Below are 16,157 nucleotides of genomic sequence, written 5' to 3'. Positions count from 1 at the left end.
CATATTGTTGGTACTCATGTTGGCTAGCCACTCGGTTTGATGAGGCGCGTAGGTTGTTGCGACGTTGCATTCAATTTCAAAACAAAATAAATTTGCCGGTGGCGAATCAGCAATCAAACAAACAGCGATTGTTGGCTGCTAGCAATGATGATCATAGGGATTATGATGATCGTGGTGGGGATTCGGAATTTTAGTGAGGCAAGCAAACAAATGCCTAATGCAGTCGTGTCAATAATGAGTAACAACCTACGCTTTGACTCTGGAATTGTAAAAGACAATTGAAATATTAGCGCCGGCTAGTGTACAGACGGCCGCCCTCAGATGATTAGGAAATAAAAACTATCTCTGAGTTAAGTTACGAGTTCTAAAGTACGAGTGAAGTAATAGTATAGTAGAAGAAATGAGCATAGATCTTTAAGTGTTCTGCTCCGCCCATTTTTGTACGATCATGTCATTCACGAAGATCAACGAAGCATCATTCAGGTAAGACTATTTGTTTGCTTCAGACTTCCGAAATCTACTTTTAGACCTTGTAAAGATCACATACAAGGTCTGTCGCAAAAGAGACAGGACTGTTAAAAAAAACCACAAAAAATTAATATTTTTCAAAAGTTATTTTATTTGTTGTTTTTATTCAAAGTAGTTTCCGTGTGCTTCAATACAGCGTTTAGCCCGGTCAATTAGCATTTCAAATGAGTGTTTAAGGTCATTTTTCGGAATGCTCTTGAGAATATCGGTCGTCGCCTTTTGGATAGCTGAAATGTCCTGAAACCAGTGTCCTTTGATGGGCAAATGAAGTTTTCCAAATAGGTAAAAATCACAGGGTGCCAGATCAGGTGAGTAGGGTGAGTGATTAATGGTTAATATGGAGTTTTTTGTCAAAAAATCAGTGACAAGCGTCGACCGATGACACGGCGCATTATCGTGCAACAGGCGCCAGGACCCTGCCTCACGGTATTGTGGTTGAGCACGACGAATGGGTGACAAAAGACGCTTCATAACACCAAGGTAAAACACAGCATTAATCGTTTGGCCAGGTGGGATACGAACTCTCGGTGTACAATACCCCCGGAATCGTAAAAACAAATCAGCATTGTCTTTAATTTTGACTTCTGAAGACGACCGACTGCTGATCGTCACAGAGGTCCTCACGACCTTCTTGGAATCGCTTAAACCACTCATGCACATTACTACGGGATAGGCACTGATCACCATAAACTTTTTTCATCATTTGAAATGTTTCAGTAAACGTTTTCCTAAGTTTAAAACAAAATTTAATATTTGCTCTTTGCATTTTACGACCGATGACCAAAAGCTGCTGTCACTTTTTGATCGATAACATCGATTGTAGTTATCCAATTGTCTTAAAATTTTTACGAAATGTCAACAACAGATCGAACTTTTCATTTCATATACCCACCAATAGGTGGCGCCACCAGAAAGAGTTATATTTAAAAAGTTCTGTTTCTTTTGCGACAGACCTTGCAAGTCTTACCCTCCAGCTTTTGCTTAAGATCACGCTGTATAGTAATACAAATAACTTCTAAAGACAACCACTAATGATTAAAAAATTCAACTCAGGGCTTATAAAGCCGACGAGATGGCAAAAGAAGTTACCATAGCCCAGCTATCAATAGACTGTGAAAGGTGCGCTGCTCCACACTAACATCCTTCGTTCAACTACTGAATATTTGGGATTCGCGCGAACTTTACTAGCGCAGGGTTTGTCGCTACATCGAAATAACTTCACCAGCACAGGGGTACCATTAATTTATGTGCTGTTGCAAGATCCATATGGCCCAAGGTGGAGAGAGAGAGATTTACTGAGCTCTTCGACCTCACTAACGCTAGCTTTGTCCTAATTAAAGGCTTTCTAACTATTCACGCGGTAAGTTTGAGGCAAAGTCATATCAACACTTACTTTTTGACTCGCCTTTGCGAGATCAAGCTGAAACACTTTCAGACATCCCGAAACTGTTGGGAATAGAAGTAAAATGCTTTAGCAGAAATTTATCGACTTATAAGATCGGCTTACCAGACATACTATATTTAGTTACTGCATAAAGAACTGTATTTAACAGTCGAAGTGCGATCCGCATTTTGTGGACCAGCCATTGGACCTAACCTAAGCGCTTTTCAAAAAACCTAACGAATGCTAACCAATAAGATTTGATTAATATTTCCACTCGATTTCAGATGGTTCGAAACATTTCGCCTAAATTGAGCCATAGCTATGCCCAGCCAAAAATTGTTTTCAAAGTTCATCAACAAATTCTCATATAAAATGTTACTAAAGACATCCCCTCTTAGGGGAGCCGCGTTTCGCAGATATAATAGAGACAAGTCTTTTTACTGATTACACGTCAGGGAATAAAATACAACTTAGACATGAGGGAAAAACAAACGCCGATGGAGACTAAAAATGGCCAAGAGAAAATTACAACACCTTTAAAACATCGCCAATGACCATGAATTTTGTTGTTGTTGTTGTTGTTTTTGTTGTGCATTGAAGGCGTTCGAAGAGTTAGCAGCGCTTTGTTGCGCCGATAAAATAAATGCGCGAACAAGAATGCGATCTATAAATTCCAACAACAATGTTGTCAGCAAATTAAGTGGCGGCGGTAAAAGCCATTAAAGCGGCCACAAACATGCCAACGAGCAACGAGCAATTGGCGCACAACAACGACAACAACAATACGCATGCGCTCAACAGCACAGCAGCCGCAGGAACCACGCAGTCACACCACAAAGCGCTGAGCGGTGTTCTATGGAGCCGCCAGCACTTCATTAAAATCTGCAACAACAACAAGTCCAAGGCGCAGTACAGTGCGGCGGCGCGTCTCAGCATAGCGCTCAGCTCATTAATGGGCAGCGAGCAATGAAAATGCATTTTACTCCTTTTTAGTCAAAACAACAAATTTTTACATGCTTCGCGCATTTTTTTGCACAAACACACCAACAACAAAGCAGCTCGGATTCCAAGGGTCTGAGAAGCGTTAAGCAAAGAAAACACAAATACAACAAGCACATAAAACAACAATACACAAACACACAATGGGGCAGTGGGACCTCCGTGGCGGCGTGATGGCTTGAGAAAATATGCAGCAGCCAGCGACGCAGTGAGACTGGACCCAGCGGCGGAGCGACGCTGCCTGCTGTCACACACACTATGGGTATAGCCAACACTCGGAAATCGTCGAGCGAAATGTTCAGCTTACATTCGCGATTTTAAGGTTCTCTTTTTTTGGAAATGCTTGTTTTAGTCCATTTCGTGTTTACCGCTCGCGTGTTTTGTATCGGAATGTATATTTTAGCAGAGTGATGTGTTGTTGTTGTTGTCGTTGTTATGTATTTATAAATAATTTTTTCAAAAAATGCCGACAATTTATGCAAGCACATACAAATTTACGCATACAAAAATCGGCATATAGAAATAAATACATCATACATACATACATACATATGAGAATACCGTTGCGTACATAAACGTATTTACATATACTTACAAAAACAAACTTGGCGAGCTTCACTCAAAGCAGCAAGCAACGCACAGAGCCGCGCTTCATGCCATTGAATGAGCAGAAATCGTGCACATTTTGCAAAAGCAAAAAAATAAACACCAAAAACAACAAAAATCATTGTGAAAAAAATCTTTTTTTGGAGAAGAAGCTTTACTCGGCAGCATCTTTCTTTCAGAATACCTCGAATGTCGTAATGTGGCTACGTGTAGGTATTTATATATACATAAGTATGTACTAGCCTATACATAAGTATGTATGAGTTTACTCACAAAGCGAAATGTACAGCAACATAGCACGCCTCAACACCTTCCACCCGCCCTGAATCAACAACGAGTTATCAATTGTCGAAATTGAAACTGAAAAATCGTTAACTTCGGCAGCAACGAATCTGTAATACCCTTCACAGGTGCGCTTCTAAACGGTCTAACGTTGAACGTTTTATCGATCAGGTTATATGGCAGCTACTTATATGCTATAGTGGTCCGATCTGAACAATTCGGTCGGAGATTATAGCGTTGTCTTCGACAATATTTCATGCCGAATTTCGTAAATAAATATTGTCAAATAAAAAGGATTTCCATACGAGGACTTGAGTGTGATCGATCAGCAGTTTGTATGGCAGCTATGAAGTCGTCGGATATTCGCAGTTCAGATAAACGAGTAGAAAAATCTCAATCAATATCTCAAAAACTGAGGGACTATTCTCGTTTATGCGGACGGACGGGCAGACCGACTTGAATAAGTCGACGCAGCTCATCATGCTAATCATTTAACGGGCGATCCAAGAAGAGGTACCGTTCGCAACCACTCGTACTGAAGTATGGAACGACTTAGCGCATTTTAAGTCGAGATCTTAAATTGAAAACGTACAAAATACATCTTGTGCAAGAACTGAAGCCGCTCGATCTTCCCAAGCGACGTCGCTTCGCTCTATGGGCTCTTGAAAAGTTCCACGAAGATCCGACGTTGGAATCATCGGTCCATATTTCTTTAAATATGCCTGTGTAAATCATCAGTGGCGACCGTTTTGATCACCGACCAAATTGGATTGGCAATCAATGGATTTATGGAGAGAACACTTCGGTGAGCAGATAATTTCAGGCTTTGGGCCGGTCGATTAACCAAGAACGTGTGATATCACAACGTTAGACTTTTTCCTGTGCGGATATGTAAAGTATAAAGTCTCTGTGGACAATTCCGCTTCCATGCAGGCCTTGGAGCAAAACATCACACGTGTCATTCGCCAAATACCAGTCGAAATGCTCGAACCAGCCATCGAAAATTGAATTCAGTGGATGGGTCATCTGAAACGTAGCCGCGGCCAACATTTGAAAAAGATAATCTTCAAAAAATAAATGCCAAAGAATGATTTTTCGAATGTTAATAAACATTCCCCATTATATTTGAAGTTTGCCTTTTCTTAAAAAAAAAACAATAGCTAACCTCGAAATGGAGCACCGTTTATAAGTATGTATGTATATAATTTGCAGGATCTCCGACGTTTCTTTTTGAATGTTACACACTTTTTGGCATACTTTATATGATATCATGTTCAGGGTATAAAAAAGTGAACTGAAAGGTAGTGAAGATACTTCAAACGAGCAGTAGACAAGCAACACACACACACAAGCACTTGTATGAATTAATGAATGTAAGTGCATTTGCCATTTATTTTGCTATATACAACAACTGCTTCATTGGGCTTTGTGTGCCCACATCTTCCAGTTGCCAACCGACCGTCGATCCCTGTGTCCAACCGTTATGGACGAGACTACACAAAAAAGCACGAACATAAAGTACAAAATATTGCTCAGTCGGTCAGTTAGTAGGTAAGAGCAAAAGCATACGACAACGAGGTACTCAAACAACACAAGTAAGTTCCAGGAATTCGATCATATCGTCGGGGCAATCTGATTATTTGTTTCGCACGCGCACAAAATCAGAAGCACTGCCATTGAATTGTGCTGGAGCGCCGCAGAGCGACGTGCAGTTAAACGTGCCCGCGACTAAGCGAGACCACGCCGGCCATTGAATAAAGCGTCTTCGACTTAGGGATGTCCATTGCGCGGTGAAGGAAAAGACGACGGTGAATTGGGTAGCAAACTACCGAAACGAAGGCACCGAAAAAGCGGCAGCAGAGAGGTGAAGGTACAGTGGAGAAAAAGTTGAACAGCAACAAAGCAATAAAACGAAGCGTCTAGCAAAGCGCTGCCCAAACAATCGAGCTAACCGCCTGACCACGCAACCGACAACCAACATAACCGTCTCTCTGATTGTTGTGCTGATCAAACGAGCGCCGCAGTCTGTCAGCCGAGCATATCTACAGCGCCAACTAAATACAATTTGCGCTATCAGCGAGAGCAAACAAACACCACCACCAGCCGCAGCGGCCGAACTCTCGCCTTAACAGGATACAGTATGTAACGCAAAACACGAACAGAAATCCCTGCCGCAACAGCATCACTGATTGGGCAACACACTTGCAATGTATGTACAAAAAACGAAGTATTTTCGTAGCGCCCTCCACCCTACCGACACTGGAATGCAGAGTGAGTGTTCTGTGGCCAACTACGATGGTATATATGAAGAGTAAGACGCGCTATCGCTGCCGCAATCGTCGCCAGCACACCACCGCGCTATGCCATACCGTGCTATGCCACCTTCATCACTGTCGGCTGGAGGTGCCAAAGGACCGATGCAGGCGACCAAACGATCAACAAAGCTGCGAGCCGGCGAGCCTGCCAACTACTCAACCGGACCGTACATTTCGATAAACGAATATTTAAGTACGCGACGGTGGCGACGGCGGCAGCGCTGCCCCAACGTTTCACAGGAAAAAGTACTCATTAAGGAAGCGACAAACCTGCGCCAGCCATAGCACCACAACAGGTACATTGACCGAGGCGCGTACAAACCAACAACGGACGGACGCAACGCATGGCCCAAAGCCATGTGAGGTAGAGTGCAAAACATTGTTTACCCCCACCTCGAATGGGTTGCTTGGCTGCCAAGGCGTTCGCATACTTGAAAATTAATTGAGCGATGTACCTTATGGTAAGGCACAAAATTCTTAAGTCATTAATGCGGACAATGACGTTGGCGCTGCAATGCGAGTGGACACCACATTAAGCATTCGAAAAGTAAGATGAATTAGAATATTATGGCTCGCGTTGGTTGGCAGTGATTTGTATCTTTGCTACAGGAAACGAGGGGCGAGAGGATGCCCTAAAGCAGAGCTTCGGAAGAAGCACGCATTTCTAATTATAAGACGGTATGTCCCCCAGCTGATAGAATTTGACCGCAGTAAGGTATGCCTGTCGTAAGAGGCGACTAAAATATCCAATATATTGCTCAGCTTGAACTGATATTATAGACTCTGAATGAGATTCCTTCTTATGAAAAGACAGCCGAAGTTCATGCGACAAATGTCACCTATCATTGAATTTGATGGGTGCTCAACTGGTAATAACAAAAGCTACAAGGTCTGACCGGAGACTTAAATCTGGTACTATGGTACCACCTCCGATTCACCAATGTTCATTGGGTTTGTTCCTTAGGGGAGATTCCTGGTAGCTCTGGTTTAAACCTAAAGACAGGTAGAATTGAAAATTCAATTTTGCGGCCGCGTGCGGCACCCATAGCACGGTAGAGATTTTAGGTCGGCCTCAAACCCGATCAAGGCGAAAAAGGTGTCCCTTCCACTTGACCAATTGGAACCAAATAATGCTTGCAAAAAGCAATCGAGTTTGAAAAGATAGAGGAGAAATTAAACTCTGAAACCGTAAAATGATGGTGATAAAATCCGACCGAGCGACTTTTACAGTTATCAGCCCAAATAGATTACATATAAGTCTGAAACATGGATTTTTTCAAAGAATCAAGATACTTGTTAACTAGGAATGACGATATCGAATGTTAGAAGAGCTGACGCTTTTCAAATAAGGCAAATGATAATTCATTCACTTCTTAACCCAGATTTCATAACCATAATAGAGATAAATTTCACTCTCTGAGAGTATATTAAACCGAAAGTATATTTTTGGGTAGATGTTCTAGATATTTTTAACTACCGGCTGATTCGGGCAAACAAGGGTGAGATGTATAAGTTGTCAATAAATTTTTTTGATCATGTCTCCGGTACTCGATTTCAACCGAACACTTATTTTTGAAGTAAAATTTAAAAGCTTAAGATCCTCAAAGGCTGACTTAAAACCAAAACTTATAATATAACTTGTAAGATTCGCAAAGAATGAAAAATAAAAGTCGTCGGTGATGCGAGGGCTGCTATATATATTCTGGCCTAGGGAAACACTAAGTGTTGCCAGGTGAGATCTGACATTTCCATTGGAACATTTTTTAGCACAACATCACTCAGAACGTTTTGTCATTTAATCGTGAATTGTTTTATTTACAGGGAATTAAAAAATTCATCTCGGCCAAAAATGGAATTAACTCGTGAACATTTTCGTGCGATCATTTTTCACAACTTTCGACGTGGATTATCAGGACAAGAGTGCATCGATGAACTAAAATCTTTGTATGGCTATGAAGCACCATCCTATAGCACTGTGAAAACCTGGTACAACGAATTCAATCGTGGCCGACGCTCGCTCAAAGACGAATTCCGTGAAGGTCGTCCAAAAACAGCCGTTGTACCAGAAAACATCGATGCCGTACGTGAACTGATAATGCAAGACCGTCATGTAACATACCTTCAGATAGAAGCATGCCTATTCATTTCTCCCCCCAGCATACATTCGATATTGCATGAACACCTGGCCGTAAAAAAGATTTGTTCTCGTTGGATCCCGCACAATTTGACAATCGCTCAAAAAAAAAGGCTCGTGTGGATTGGTGTAAAGAAATGCTGAAAAAATACGATCGCGGTGCTTCAAAAGACGTTTATAAGATCGTCACAGGTGACGAATCATGGATCTATGCGTATGAGCCCGAAACAAAACCGCAATCGACAAAAAATTACAAAAAAAAACATTTTCGTTGATAAATATGCCTATTTACATTATTAGGCCAGAAATATATATAGCAACCTACGTACGAATTCGGATTTCTACTGAGAAAATGTCTAAGCGAACCACTTCATTGTAACGGAATTGTTGAAAATGTTGCAGAAGTGTTCTGGGGGATCTTACTACTTTACACAAATATTGGAGTGACAGTGGAAAGTCTGCCTCAAGCGAGTCGTCCAACCATCTACCTAAGTATGTTAATCACAATAGAATCAAAAATGTAAAACAAAAATGCTTTAAAAGTGTCGTGATGGCATTCGATAGCAGAATATATATATACATATACATCTCTTTTGGATCGACTCAATACATTCATCGTATAAAAATACCTAAATCTAACAAAAACGGCGTCAACCTCTATTTACAAAAGAGATACTTCACTTCACAGCTGAGAACCCCACATTTACCAAACGCATCATTACGGAGCCTATTTGGTGGGTGATAATAAGGATTTGTATAAAAATACGTGAAAATGTATTTTTTATTGTCAGTCCGTGTCAAATTTGACTACTGCTAGCATCTTTTTGCCCTACGTGGGTATACTAGGTTCTCTGTCTTGCTAATCTTGCGATTAGCACCTTTGCTGAGGAACCTCAACTGCCAGCAACGAAACTTGGCATAGCACAGCAACATTTCAGCACAACAACAACAACAACTATCGAAAGTCAAAGAACAAATCAATGCTGTTACGCATTTCAGGCAACGAACAATTAGCCATTGTGACCGCAAAAATGAGTAACCAGCAATCCAACCGAATAAGTAACCAAATAAAAGGCAACAGTGGAAACAGTAAGCAACAATGGGCGACATAGAAACAACTGCACGCTTACGCACTCACACGCACACGCTTTAAGCGCGCAATGTCAACAATTAGCAAGAGTAAAATGATTACAAATACAATTTGTAAGTTGTGGGTTTACTTGAAATTAATTATTATGTGCGATGAATTACCGCGGAATAAGTACACTACACTTACTCCTACTGCCTGACACACATTCACAGGCACATGTGCGCATGCGCGTTGGGGAGCGCTAAGAACGAAGCGGCGAGTTCATTCGCCTTGAATTACGTCAGTTTCGTTTTTACCATTTTTTTCTTTGTCAAAGCAATTAATACGGAAATGATTTTGTAGAAAACTGTTTGTCCACAAACTAAGTCCAGCAATAATAACAAAACAAAAGCGTGTGTAATTGGTAGCAGTAGACACAGTGTTAGATGGCCGCTTGAGCACAGCGCATTTTGCGTGGGGCAAACAGGTCCATTGGAGAAGCGCAAATGCTGCAAGATCATTTATATACATATATACACATATGTAGATACTTAAGTGTGTAAAAAAGTGGAAAAGCCGATTTCGATTTTCACAATGACTAATTGGACGCGGCGATCATCGGCTTATGTCTTGAGGTAGCAGTGACCGCTGGCAACACGTATCTAATCCACATTTTGCACGAATTTTCGTGATTTCGTCGCTCAAACAAATTGTTATTGTTTACTTTGGTAATGTAAAGCGTCGTCAGGAAAAATACTGTTTTGATTTCTTCTAATTTTCACTTGTGAGTTTGAGGCTATACGCGCTGAAAACTGCAAAATGTGAACTTGACTTAAATTTTGCTGCTTTTGCGACAAATCTGAGTTTATTGACAGAATGCGAATTAGAAAAATAAACAAAGAAGAATAAAAAATAAATGTGTAATATTTCTGGAATGTGGTGAGCTTGAAACATCTTATAATTAGCTTAATGAGACAACTTTTTTCTAGTTTTCGCACAAACTACATAATCGCTGGAAGCTCGTGTCTCGTAAGCCATTAATCATTTGACAATCAATTAACTGGACTATTGACTTTCAATGATGCATGTTGAAAATATTTAGATGCACATGTTCATATGTAAATACATACAAATGTGGGAGTACTGGCGCCTATATGTACATATATATATTCTTATGTACCGATATATAAATACAAATGAATGAATGAAAATATGATGTATACTATTTAACAGCCAGTGAAATAATGTATTATACTGTTAAGAAAATAATTAAGAATTGCTACTGGCATATTTTACTAATTGATATAAAAAACAAGAAAAAACGTTAATTTCGGCTGCACCGAAGCTATATACCCTTCACAGGTGCATTTCTTTTAGTAACTATATATTCAGTTTGTATGGAAGCTATATGCTATAGTAATCCGATCTGAACAATTTTTTCGGAGATTACATTGTTGCCTTAGAAAACAATCTATACCAAATTTGGTGAAGATACATTGTCAAATGAGAAAGTTTTCCATACAAGAACTTGATTCCGATCGTTCAGTTTGTATGGTAGCTATATGCTATAGTTAGCCGATCTGAACAATTTCTTCGGAGATTACATTGTTGCCTTAGAAAATAATCTATACCAAATTTGGTGATGATACATTGTCAAATGTGAAAGTTTTCCATCCAAGAACTTGATTCCGATCGTTCAGTTTATATGGCAGCTATATGTTATAGTGGTCCGATATCGGCCGTTCCGACAAATGAGCAGCTTCTTGAAGAGAAAATGACGTTTGCAAAATTTCAAAAGGATATCTTAAAAACTGAGGGACTAGTTCGTATATATACAGACGGGCGGACAGATAGACAGACGGACATGGTTAAATCGACTCAGCTCAAAATACTGATCATTTATATATATACTTTATAGGGTCTCCGACGCTTATTTCTGGGTGTTACAAACATCGTGACAAACTTAATATACCCTGTTCAGGGTATAATAAAGAGAAAACAAGAAACACACTAATATTTCTGAACTAGTACTAAACCTGCCACCTGCATAGACCTCTTCGCTGAAAACTGCGCAGCAAAATCGGCGGGACGACTACTGGCTGCAGGAGAATTTACAAATAGAACCTTCGGACAAAGGTCGATGGGTAAAGATGGTTGGCGTAAAGTTATGTTAGCTACGCGCAACACTCTAAACATCTATACGGCTGGCTCGAAAATGGACAACGGAGTCGGTGCGGAAATATACTATCCAGAGTTAGAAATAAGGCAATTTTTTATTTAGAATTTTTTAAGCTGAGGGCTTTGCTATTGCGAAAGCTTGCTTCTTATGCACCTGCAGGCAATTCCAGAGTCAACATCTACGTAAACAGTCAAGCAGCAATCAAGCCAGTAACCTCGCATTGCATATCGGCCAGAAGTGTCTTGGGAAGCAGGGCAGCAGTGGAAAGTGTTCCAAGAAGCAATCAACTTCATTTCTAATGGGTGCCAGGCCAAGAACGGCTATATCCGAAAACGTGATCAACATTAGGAACCCATTGGAGCAACTCTTGTGTACTTGTTCCGCATTGGCAAGACTGCGCTATAAGCATCTGAGTTCGCCACCGTATGATACACAGAAGGAGGTATCGAAAGTGAGGCCAGAGAGACTGTAAAAATTTGCGTCAAGCTCAGGCATTATAAAGGATGACTACTCCTCATGGACCTAGTAACTGAACTCCATCTGGTATCGCAATGGACCAAAACTGGTCTAATCTAACCGATGCTTTAGTTAGTCCCTACCTTTAAAAGATTCCTGTACAAAATTTGACAGCTGTCGAACTATTAATTTAGGAGATAAAGCATTTTGAGTGAAGCAACTTGTATTAGTTTACAAAAAAATGGAATTCAAAAGCAGTTTCGTGTGTTAACAAAGTATTACTCTTTCGAGGATATAATGTTGTTGAAGCCAAGGATTAGCTTGGTCAACATTAGTTCGACTCGGCACCAAGGAAATCAAGCATTGAAAAGTGTTTTGCTAAGTTTGAACGAGACTTGAGTGAGCACCGAGGACGATGCAGGCAGTGGACGCCCAAAAGACGCTGTTACCGACGAAAACATCAGAAAAGTCCACAAATTAATTTTGGATGACCGTAAATTGAAGTTGCTTGAGAAAGCTGAGACTTCAAGGACATTAAATAATTTCGGTATGTAAAAGCTCTGTGCACAATGCGGCATCCATCGGGCGCACAATCCATCAAAAACGAGTTGATGATTCTGAGGAGTGTTTGAAACTTTTGATATGTGACAATAGATGACATATGGCTTCATCATTTCACATGAAAAACCGACCGCAAAGCAAACGCAAAAGTCGGCTGACAAATCATGGCATCAGTATTTTGGGATGCTCATATTATTTATCGACCATCTTCAACAATCCGTTGTTGGAACATTGGTAAGAGGAAATGGTTAAAAACGGCTCCATTTGAAAAAGAAGAAAGTGCTGTTACATCAGGACAACGCAGCGTGTCACAAATCACTAAATACTTTGTTAAAATTTCATGAAGTGGGCTTCTAATTGCTTTCGCATCCACCGCATTCTTCACATCTGGCCCCCAGTGACTATTTCCTGTCCTCAGATCTCAAGAGAATATGCTCGCTGGTAACATATTCAGCAACAATGAAGACTTAATCGCAGAAACTGCATCTTATTTTGAGGCAAATGTATTATAAAAATCGTATTGAAAGATTTTTTCCGCGCTATAATCAGTATATCGCCCTTGAAGACAACTATATTGAATAATAAAATAAAATTTTATCAAAAAAAAAATATTCTATGTTAGCCGTGTGTTTTACAGTTAGGCATTAGGAAGAATGAGTATAAATATCACAGTTTTCGGAGAAGATGGAGCACTTTGTAAATTTAGTATTTTAAAACATGAGTGGATATAAAGGATTTATTCTATTAACAAAGCAGCTGTTTCTGCTGAAAAATATTATACTGTTGATTCTAAATTACTTGTTGGTCGTTATCAGGGCTCTGCGCCAAGCGAAGCAGCCATTCGTGAGTGATTTTTGAAATTCACTACAAGCCATAGGATAACATGAAGCCACTGGACGTCGAAAAGAGGCTGTTACCAAGGTAAATTTGGAGAAATTATTTTTCATAGCGGACTGCAATATTTTAGAGTGTTCATGAAACAATTAAACACAACTAACGCGAAACGAAAAAAACATCGTTTGTGGAACCTGAAACCTGAAAGGCGACATCATTTGAAAATAATAAATTATATTGTGTAAATGCACGGTGTAATAAATCAATTAGCATGATAAGAAAGTTGCTTTCGCCAGATGTGGCTCTGGGAGATTTTTCCGACGACACTGAGGCTTATTAGAAATAGAACTAGAAATAGCAGGCACAGATTGAAAAGAACAACGTTTCATGACCTTCTAAGCAAATAACAAATATTATAATATTTAGTTTTTAATACAAAGTTTAGTTTTTGTAAAAAAGCTTCTTAATAGAGCTTTTATTGTTTTACCTTATAAATTATGAAAAATATTGCTTGTTAGTACTTTTGTAACTTGTTGCAATTCGAATGAAATGTAAAACCATATCTTTGTTACGTTTCAATAAAAAAAAAAAATAAATAAATAAAAAACTGAGGCTTATTTTAAATTAACAGAAAATCTTTCTACAAAAATTTACATATATCACAAGGTAGTGAGACAGCTATAATCGATATAGTGGTATCTACGCTGAATAAAAAACGAGTTTTGTTTAGAGTTGTGCGGATCCTAGAGTTCTATAGGATACGATACTGGGGTTCTGTATGGCAAATTTGTGAATATGCTAAGATTGCGCACCAAAACACCGCAAAACGGATATATCTATGCAGATCTTTGCTATAAAATCCCAGAAAATTGGACCACACGGATGGATTAAACGAACTTTTGGTACAATTAGTGTTTATGAGATTATAAAAACAAACTAAAACAATGTTTATATTTCACACGCTGATTATTTGTGAATTCATTATATGCGTTTTTCCAGTAATTATGCAGCCAGGCACATGTTTTCAGAACCCCCACGAGAAGCGTCATTTGCTTATCATCACATTACAGTGCGATTTCTGGTGAAACAAAAGCAAAATTGTTCCGATCTCGAAGAATGTAAACACAAAATATTTTTCTCATCATTACAAAATCGTTAAACAAGTCTAAAAATATGTATAAAAACAAAAACGCAAAATAGCAAAAACAAAAAAAAAACGCAAACAAAAGGAAAACAAACTCTTATCATTGTGTGTGGTAGGGAGACAATGCGATTTTAATGATTTTCTGCCTCGACGACATCCATTCAATTAATTACAATACGATGCAGAAGTTCGCGAAAACAATGTTTAGCTGTTCATGCGCGAAGGCGTGCAGCTCTCGCGCTCGGCATGTGTGTGTGTGTGTGAGTGTATGGATTGAGCGCACGCTGTTTGTTTTTGGTTGGTTGGATGGTAGGAGTAGGCGGAGGAGGGGGTGACAAGGTGCTAAAGCGGCAGCATTGTCCACACGATGAGATGGACACATCCTTGAAATGCCATGAGAATGAATATATGAGCACAGCATAAACAATCAGGCACATACAACAACTCGACAAAACGCCAAACCGAAAGTACAAAGCAAAAGTGGCGCATGGGACGGAGAGAAGTGGCGGCGAGGGGTGAGCTTTTGCAACGCAACAAAACGTTTAACATTTTTCTCATCGATGCAACCGTCAATATGCTTATGCACATGCATAAATATATTCATAAGCGAATATGTATGCGTGTGTGTGTGTGTGAATGTGTGTAATTTTGTAGACACGGCGCTTTTTGTGTGCGAAGAACGATGAATCCTTGAAATAAATAAATATTCCAGAAAAAGTCTCAATTTCTGCGCTGCATGGCATGCAAGTAACGCATGCGCAGTGCCAAACAAATGCAGCGGCAGCAGCAGCGGGCGCGGCAAAAGAGGTGATGGCCGCATGACGGCGACGCAATGCAGCAAATTTCACACATGCATGCGAGTGTGTGCGTTTGTGAGACGTTGAACATTGTTAAGTACGAATATTTACAAAAAAATATTGCAGAATCATCAGTTTTAATGCCACTACAGCTTGTATGCCGAGTGCTGTGCGCCGCGGTTGTGTGATGTGGCAGGCATTTAAAGCTAAAGCGAAAACTAAAATCCCAGCCCAAAGTCAGAGCACGAAACACAGCGAATTGTGAAGAATGCATAGGAATTCTTGGCGGCGCTGTTGCCTTCATTCACACACGCTTGATGGTGCCTACAGGCCGAGCAAGCGCAGTGCCGTCGAACTCAGCACCGCAGCAGTCCAAAAACAACGCATAACCTCAAATTGCACACAGGAGGAAAAAGACGAAGAAGAAGAAGGTGGTAAGGTACAAACAAGCGGCGAACCGAAATAAATGAATAGTTGGCGCTGCGTTGGGCAGTCAGCGGCACGACATTCTCCACAAAAATTTAGGTCCATAAAAAGCTATGCAATTTTCAAGTGATTGCTGGCAGGCACCCTGTAAGCGCGCCACCTCCTTCTTCGCTTTCTGGTTATTTTCCGCCAGGACATTCTTGCTTTTCTTTTCGCTTATTTTGGCAACTCGCTCGCTTTGTGGCAAAAATGTTGCCGCTACAGCCTAAGATTTATCTGGTCGCAACCAGCTGATGACAACAATAACAATGGTCGACAAAACCAAAAACAAAGCTATGACATATAAACAAATGAAAATAAAAGCCGTATAGGTGTCTTACACAGAGGACGGTGATCTTTATCGTGCCTTTCGATTACCTGGAATGGCTGTAATGGTATCACAT

The 16,157-nt window shown here is 40.1% G+C and overlaps 2 protein-coding genes across 4 annotated transcripts in view; both read right to left on the bottom strand.

Annotated features, from left to right (window-relative positions):
* LOC126760570 (uncharacterized) overlaps nucleotides 1–16,157 on the bottom strand; it is a 439,995-nt gene that overhangs the window by 200,498 nt on the left and 223,340 nt on the right. The window lies entirely within an intron of this gene.
* Nucleotides 1–16,157, bottom strand: part of LOC126760577 (G1/S-specific cyclin-D1) — a 113,769-nt gene that overhangs the window by 43,620 nt on the left and 53,992 nt on the right. The window lies entirely within an intron of this gene.

This window comes from Bactrocera neohumeralis, chromosome 5 (genome assembly GCF_024586455.1).
Source record: "Bactrocera neohumeralis isolate Rockhampton chromosome 5, APGP_CSIRO_Bneo_wtdbg2-racon-allhic-juicebox.fasta_v2, whole genome shotgun sequence".
In the NCBI taxonomy this organism is placed as follows: domain Eukaryota; kingdom Metazoa; phylum Arthropoda; class Insecta; order Diptera; family Tephritidae; genus Bactrocera; species Bactrocera neohumeralis.
The sequence above is the reverse complement of the archived record's forward strand: the minus strand, read 5'-3'. Positions and strand labels throughout refer to the sequence as shown.